This window comes from Cygnus atratus, chromosome 2, assembly GCF_013377495.2.
Source record: "Cygnus atratus isolate AKBS03 ecotype Queensland, Australia chromosome 2, CAtr_DNAZoo_HiC_assembly, whole genome shotgun sequence".
Taxonomy (NCBI): domain Eukaryota; kingdom Metazoa; phylum Chordata; class Aves; order Anseriformes; family Anatidae; genus Cygnus; species Cygnus atratus.
In genome coordinates this window covers 54791538-54797537 of record NC_066363.1, presented here as the reverse complement: position 1 = coordinate 54797537, position 6000 = coordinate 54791538, and positions in this window count along the sequence as shown.

The following is a 6000-nucleotide window of genomic DNA, read 5'->3' as shown; positions in this document are numbered from 1 at the left end:
ATGTGCAAATGTTCCTAACTGCATCCCTTCAACAGCAGAACTCAGCTGTCAAGATCTGGTACATGAATACAAAAGCCTCTGGGTTGGAAAGTCTGGATTTACATAAATTCAGTTGATGGACCTAAATAAAGAATACTTTCTCCTTTCTTACAAAATTTCAAAGAAGCACCGATTTACAAACAGAAATAATAATTTCTTAAAAATATTTAAAAGATAAGAATATAACCTTTTATCAAATGATTATGAATTGCAAGAAATAATTTTATCCGAAGTTGGATAACAGAAAAGTCAGACCAAGGATCCGTGTCCATAGATACTTATGGCAAGAAGAGGAAAAAAACTACCTTCTTTATTAAAAGCAAGTGAGAAAAAATATGTAATTCTTTATTCACTGTCCAAGTTTTCCTCAGGTACTGGTGTTTTCAAACTCTGAATTCTGGTCAGAACCAGTTAGAGAAGTCAGACTGCACTAAGTGGTGTGGATCAAGGATCAACAATAGAATAAGGAGGATGGAGTCCCAATTTCAGTATAATACCTGGTATAAAGTTATATACAATACCAGAGAACTCTGAAGATGTGCATAAATGTTCTTTCTTTTCCCACTCAGTCACTTTTGCTCATGCTAAGTAGATATCCTCCAAGAACAACATCAGAAAGGAAGCATTTTTTTTTTACACCTAGTTTAATATTTTTCAAGTTTTTTTCTTCAGCCATATTATCAGAACACTACCTAGAACATTTCGTACAATATTCTGAAAACTGTTATTATTACTCTTAAATGTTTCTTAGAAATATGTTTTTGAAACTGATTTCATCAGAAAAATAGTATGTCAACATAACTGCTTCCTCTCACTTTAATTATTCAATTTGTCTGAATTTAATTTCAACAACTCAGCAAATTCAAAGCCAAAAAAATACCAAAAACTGTTCAAATTGAATTGTATCAATATGTGATTCATTTATTCAAGATAATACAAAATTTCACTTGCTCATCTGTCATCTTTATTCAGTTAAGAGTCAGAATCTGAAGTTCTTTTTACATATTAGATTTTCACTGATAATTTAGCATATAGGAGACTTAAAGCTTAAATACGAACTATAAAAGAAATATAAATTGCTAACTTCTCAAAAGTACTACTGAATGCAGTTTATTAAAAACAAAGAACGAATCTAATGTAACATTTTTTTCATGATTTAGGGAAGAGGGAGGGAAAGCTACTTGCGGCTAATTGTCCAAATCAAGAATTAGACTTAAGTGTTGCCAGGATGAGTCTCCCAAGACCTTATGCAATATATGGGGAAGAACAGAATGTTCCTAGAGTAAGATTTGTTACAATCAGTATACTCGGTTGTCAATATAAAATATGGAAGCACAATGTAGGCCTTAACTCCTAAAGTTCTTCTGTGTCAAGGTCAAGTTAAACCCTCACCGTATCTCCCGGAGTCTGTTGCTTAAAACTATGAGACATTTGTCCACATCCAATCTTATAAAGGAGTGGTAGTGGTAAAATAGGATGCCTAATTCGATCTCACTCACTCACTCACTCACTCACTCTCAGTCTCTCCCTCTCATAATTCCTCCCTCTTACCACATAACACAAACTGTATAAACTACTTGGAAACATGGACCGGAATCAACTAGCCATACCAGCTGAATGATATAACTATTAGGCTCCAGAATATAACCTCGTTAATAAATCCTCTTATTAAAGAAATACAAGCTCTTAGCTTTATGGTATCACTTTCATTTAAAGGAATGTCAACCTGTTGCTTGACACTACTGTTCTGCACAGAATTGCCTTTTTTCTTTTTTTTCCATGATGTGTTTAATCAAACTAATCATATCAAAAATGCATGAAGCACCCACTTCCTGCAACTGTGTTTTTAAATTATAGTGAATACAACTGTCATGTTTTATGCTGATCCCATGGTTAATATGACTTCAGAAACTGCAAGCACAGTTGCAATATGAATTGCAGTATGGCTTCACCAGGGTCTTAAACAAAATGAAAATGCTCCTACTGGGTTGTAGGCCCACCTAGCACTTTCACAGAAAAAGCTATGGACATCAAAGTGTTCTGCAGATGGTTTAAATACAACACTAAACAACCAACATTAAATTATATCTTAGTTTTACATTATGGTCAAGTTCCTTCTACAGCTCTGAAACTCTAAGAAGCAAATTCTGGGAAGCAAATCCCGAGAAGCAAATCCTTCTTATTACCCAGTTACTATTTTCTTTCTCTATCTGAGGCTGGTGGCTACACCTCCTTTTTCTCTTTAGCAGACTATTTATTTTATTCTGTGTTTCTGTTATTTCCAGACTGTACTCCTCCTCTTCTCTCTCTAAGAAAAATAAATAAATAAATACATGTTATTTTTTTCCTATGGCCTTATAGAGATAGACCTTTGGTGGGCTGATGGCTCCTGTGATGTGCCTGGGAACAGGCAGGGCAGGGTATTATTTGGGTTTCTCCCACCTGCCATTGCTTCTCTGTGCTACATTGTGGGTGTACATTTTTTTTATTGCATAACCTATCATTTTTGTTCTGCTGTGATATTCTGCATCTGGACTCATAATCAAAGATAACCTTGACCTCCAGTTTTTTTGTTTCCAAAATTTCTATGAGTTAATTGCTTTCAGAATACCAAAGCTGTTTGAGTACCCTCAAAGATCAAATTTCATCCCAAACAAAACAAAACAAAAAAAAAATTCCCAACTAGCATGTCAGTGATCATCCAGTACCACCCTGGAAAAGAATTAGTCACTTATTAATTTACACATATGAAATGTATTATCATTCTGTTCAAGCACTTCTCTCCCAGCACCTTCTGCTATGAAATCATTTCCAGATGTCAGTCATCAGCATTTTTTTTTTAAATACTACCTGCAGAAGCATGTGACTTGCAGGCAATAGCATGTTTACAGTCTCTCATCACAGGTAACCTTGTTTACTTTATTTGTCTTGAACTTCCATGTTAATTTTTCTCCTCTCTGAGGACATCATGACTAGCTCAGTTTTGATGTGTTGCTTTGCCCTTGGCAGAACTCCAGCCTCCACCACTGATCCTCCATCCTTACCCTGATTCTTCCTTCAGTATAGCCAACTGCAGTCCACTGTACACCATGTTTTCAGATCCTAGGAGTCATTCATTCTGTCCCAAATCATATTCAGGTTTTTACAAGTTAGCAAAGAAAGCAACCTTCTTTTCAGTCAGGACTGAACAATTTTGTAATTTAAAATGAAAATTCATGTTTCTTAAAACTGTATTTTTATTTTACAAACAAATTCAGCCTACATTTACAGCTACTGCAGACCACTGATTTAAAAGAATCTCAGTGGAGAACTTTAAATGTTGTCTTTTCTTTATGACCTTCATCACCACAATCCACTACAGGCTTTTTGCAGATCATTTTTCCTTGCTTTTGTATTTTTTTTGATGGCTACAGCACCCACCAATTGTCTAGAAAGTAACTCAAGCTTTATATTTGGGTAAGTCATCATAGGAATTATGCTATGGGTAGGAAGAGAGGAAGTAGATGTTAGAGAGAATAGGAAAATAAAAGACTGCGAGTGTCACATTTTTATTTTAAAGAGGAAAGAAGGTTTTATTTTCCCTGACCTAATACATACCACTTCCTTTAGTAATTACCTGAGACACAGACCTTTCAAAATAAAGTCTCTTACAAATTGTTATACCCAGGAGCAAGTTTAAAGAACCTCAGTTCTTGGAGCAGTGTACTCAGATCATATGAGGGATGGTTTTATGTGTCCATTTATATAAAAATTCAACACTAGCAACCTCCACTGAATGTTATATGACACATTTCCTGTGTAATATAACATTCACATTAGCTTGCTCAGGCTAAACATATGTCATGGTTTCATCTAGGATAGAGTTAATTTTCCTTCTACTAGCTGGTATGATGCTGTGTTTTGGATTTAGGATGAAAATAACGTTGATAACATGTTGATGTTTTAGTCATTGCAGAGAAGTGCTTACACTAAGTCAAGGACTTTTTAGCTGCTCATACCACCCTGCCAGCAAGGAGGCTGAGGGTGCACAAGAAGCTGGGAGGGGACAGAACTAGGGCAGCTGACCCAAACTGGACAAAGGGATATTCCATAACATATGACATCATGCTGAAAAATTAATATGAAGTGACTAGGGGAGGGGGAGGAGAGGACACCAATTCTCGGGGACAGGCTGGGCATCAGTGAGCAGGTGGTGAGCAATTGCATTTTGCATCACTTGCTTTGTACATTCTATTATTATTATTATTACTATTATCATTATTATTATTATTTCTCTTTTGTTTTCTTTTCTGTCCCATATTAAACTGTCTTTATCTCAACCCATGAGATTTTACTTTTTTTTCCTCACAATTCTCTTCCCCATCCAACAGTGGAGGGGCAAGCAAATGGGCACGTGGTGCTTAGCTGCCTGCTGGGTTAAACCACAACAGTATATTGAAAACTGAATATAGTATGTCAGACATGCTAGTCTCTTACATTTATCCTACATACTGCCTACGCATTTATATTTTTGCCACTGAGAAATCATTTTTGATTAAAATAACTTTCTTAAACTACAGAATTTCTTTGAAAAAAAAAGTTTGTCTTATAGTTAAATAAAATGAAATTTTAAATTTAATATTCTTTTTATCATAGAAAAACCTGGTAGAGTTTATTTTTCTATTTTGTATTACAAATGTGACAGATGGTCATCTAGTCATAGTGACAGATGCGGTCTTTAGAATTTTAACAAAATCCACCTTTTTTTTTCCATGTTGAATATAAGTGAAATGGAAAATAAGATTCTCCTTGAGACTTAGTTTGATCATAGATTACATTAATTTAAAATCTAAACTTTGGAAAAAGTTGTATTTATTCAAATAAATACAACTAATGGCTTCATGAAAGGGCAAATTGTGCCTGACAAACTTGGTGGCCTTCTACAATGAATGGGGTTGCAGACTTGGTGGATAAGGGAAGAGCAATTGACATCATCTACCTGGGCTTTTGCAAAGAATTTGATACTGACATCCTTGTCTCTAAATTGGAGCCATAGATTTGACAGATGGACCACTCGTTGGATAAGGAATTGGCTGGATCATCACAATCACAGAGTTAATGGTTCAATGTCCAGCTAGATACCAGTGATGAGTGGTGTTCCTCAGCGGTTAGTATTGGGACTGGCCCTATTTAACATATTTGTTGGTGACATAGGCAATAGGATAGAGTGCACCCTCAGCAAGTTTGCCAATGTTCCCAAGCAGAGTGATGCAGTTGACATGCTGGTGGGGATTCCTTCTACAGGGACCTTGACATGCACGAGAAGTGGGCCCATGCAAACCTCATGAAATTCAACAAGGCTGAGTGTAAGGTCCTGCACCTGGGTTAGGGAAATCCCAAGCAGAAATACAGGCTGGGCAATGAGTGGATCAAGATGAGCCCTGCAGAGAAGGACTTGGGAGTATTGGTGGGTGAGAAACTGAATATGACCTGACAATGTGCACTTGCAACCCAGAAAGCCAACTGTACCCTGGGATGCATGAAGAAGCATGACCAGTAGGTTGAAAGATGTGAATCTCCCCCTCTACTCTGTTCTTGCGAGATCCCACATGGAGTACTGCATTCAGCTCTGGGGCCCCCAACACAAGAAAGACATTGAGCTGTTGGAGTGAGTTCAGAGGGGGGCTACGAAGATGATCAACATTTTGATGGATAAGTTATTAAGTTATGATTATGGCAAATGTACTGAGATCTCATTATATGGATAATGAATTATGCTAAAAGATTAGTTTTAAAGCACAAATAACGCCTTGTCATAGCCCTGAGTTGGCTGTGAAAGCAAAGAGGATGATTGCACATACAGGTGTATGTATCTGAGCAACTTGTTTATGTGACAGAAAAGAAAATCTGGTTGGTTTGGTTGCATTTATTGGTGTGCTGTCTGTTCACATGACCTACCCCCTACCCCCTAAATAGATTTAT